The 2,638-nt window shown below is 41.2% G+C and overlaps 1 non-coding gene across 1 annotated transcript; it reads right to left on the bottom strand.

Moving 5' to 3' along the window:
• Positions 1-2,267: 2,267 nt before the first annotated feature.
• On the bottom strand, positions 2,268-2,350 carry TRNAL-CAG (transfer RNA leucine (anticodon CAG)). Its single transcript has one exon. It is a non-coding gene; the product is annotated as a tRNA-Leu (tRNA).
• Between the last annotated feature and the right edge of the window lie 288 nt (positions 2,351-2,638).

Here is a 2,638-nt window from a genome sequence, read left to right as displayed (position 1 = left end):
GATTCCCTTCGCCCGCTTACTCAACCAATTGCCTCTTACACACAGCTGCCAATTGCTTGCGGCTCTCCTCACTAACTAACCTATCCCAGCGCGGCTCACTCTGACGTCACATTCACACACTGCGACTGACAAAGTCTTGCGGCTCGTCCTCCTCAACTCGATTCACACAACTAATACAAATTATTGCGAGCACTTAATAAAAATCAATAACTAAAACAAACCTGCTGGTTTACTATAGGAAGGGACACAATCACTTCAGAGACCTTACGGATTTTCACTAATGGCTCTCTTGGCTCATGTAGCTATTCCTCTTTCTCAGTCTCCCACATTTGCAAGCGAAATTCGACCTGCCAATATTTACTCTCAAATGATCAATGGGTCTGTCCTGGTGCACATAGGACTCGCCATATCTCAGTCGAAGCTTCTCTTACTCGATTGACTCACACACCGACTTGTTGACCACGCCCACCCAACCTACTAAACCAGGCAAATGACAACATATAACCAAGTGTCTCCTACACTTGTCAATATACTCCGGAGTCTTAGACCACGCAGGGTCCGGACATCACCAACAACCATGTGGATAATTTTTTAGCACAAAGCACCACACACGTGTGAAGTTCGACGACTTCCCTACTCTCATACCACGGAGTACACACACTCCTACTAACCTCAACTGGAGTACGCAGACTCCCTACGTACCTCACATACATCACAATTCACCTGCAATTTGCTTAACCCTGTGCAAGCGCAACCTATCACTTTCTCACCATTACAAAAATGCCGAGAACATACCCATCTTTACTAATGGGATCCAGGGTCCGGGAAAGTCATTTCTGGGCTTAAGGGGGACATCATCTTTGCTACAATTGACATTTCAGAAAAAGAAAATTAAAACCTCATAAAATATGAACAACGAATCCTAACTTAAACAACTACCATAACCAATAATCACCACATAACTAGTTCCCCAAGGAAACTAACCATCAAGCTGCTACCAAAAACTGCTAGTGCGCCTGGTCCTTAGTAAGTAAACTTACAAGGGGGCGCGTATAGGTCGATTAACCTTTTGAATCGCATGGAGTATCCTAGTCATGCAGTGACCATTGAATCAATAACCAATAGCAATAATCAAGATAAACACTTTATGAAACCACAATATAAACCATACTAATCAGAAATAACCACTACTCAGGAAAAGGGTTAACAAGTTTTATCCCCTATTGCTTACAAGTCTAAGTCATCTGTTAGTTCAAACTTTATTCAAATCAACTCTTTATTAATTCATCAGTTAAAAGACACCATCTCTTAAAGAAAACATATGCAGCAAAGCAACACCATAAGCTATGAATATCAGCATTAATAAGGTAATTCAGCAAATAGATTTTTCAGTCATTTGTCACCGTCAGCGTCACCCCTAACAGCCTGCCTAACCAAGATTAGCATTAGCATGTGGGTCTTCATGCGAAAACAATTTAGAGAAAACATTAATTTGGAAAAATCTACCTAAGTGTGAATCTCTATAACAGCGCAGTTGGTACCTAGAAGAAAAGGCACAAAATCGTCAGTCACATTTCATAGCTACCTATCCAGGATGGATCAGCAGAGTCAGTCTTCATCTTCAGGTCATCAAATAGTCAGCTACAGATCAGCCTCACAGAGTGTGAGCCCAATATCAGCACCTCGGACAGCATCTCCTGACAGGCCCTCTATGTCACTCCATTTCTCCCCAAGCACTGGAGGGTGACTTTATCTGCACAAAACATCTGAAATGCACAAAACGCTGCATTTTCACTAAGCTCGTCTGGGAAAATAAATTTGCAATGACCATGCACAGCATCCTATTTACTTTACTCGCTTGCAGAGGAATTTCCAACATTGGAGACGGCGACACCTTGTGGCGGACATTAGAACTGCCAGCAAAAGACTGTAAACGGGACAGAAATGGCGGGCTTTCCAAGCCTGGCACACAAAGAAAGTTTTGTTTTGTTTGTTGATAACAACACACACGCACATACCCGTACCGTCCCCACTGCAACCCCGAAACTCTGAAATACTTAGTTAAAATACAATAAAAATTGTATTTTAGATTTGTTTTTTAAAACATCTCAAAATTAAGTGTACTTACTTGAGTTCCTGCTTTGAATATAAATTTCAAAGTGCCTACGAAATATAAATCGTAGAGCACACACTGAAGACGTTTATATCAGGTTAAAACATATCATGCGCATTAGGCATTGTTTCTTAAGAGAGAAAAAAATATTTATTGTCAGAAGTGGGATTCAAACCCACACCTCCAGAGGAGACTGCAACCTGAATGCAGCGCCTTAAACCACTCGGCCATCCTGACACCTGGGGATAGCTTTCGGTTAATTAAATGTATACCCTATGTCACCAGGTATGCAGTTATTTTATTTACTATCATTTTTTTTATGAACTTCAGCACAACTGTCGTCTAAACAAATGAAACAGCACACGAGTCCAAGTTACAATAACTTGCCATTATTAGACCGGATACCTTAGCATTATGTTTCAATACAAACTGCGACTTGCTGTGTGGCTCTGTTCCACTGACATCTGGTAAACTCTCCAACCACGCATACTGTAGATATTCAATAGACAGTGAATAAATGCATGC

The sequence above is a fragment of the Pleurodeles waltl genome, chromosome 4_2, assembly GCF_031143425.1.
Source record: "Pleurodeles waltl isolate 20211129_DDA chromosome 4_2, aPleWal1.hap1.20221129, whole genome shotgun sequence".
Classification (NCBI taxonomy): domain Eukaryota; kingdom Metazoa; phylum Chordata; class Amphibia; order Caudata; family Salamandridae; genus Pleurodeles; species Pleurodeles waltl.
Note: the sequence above shows the minus strand (reverse complement) of the source record. Positions and strands in the feature narration are given on the sequence as shown.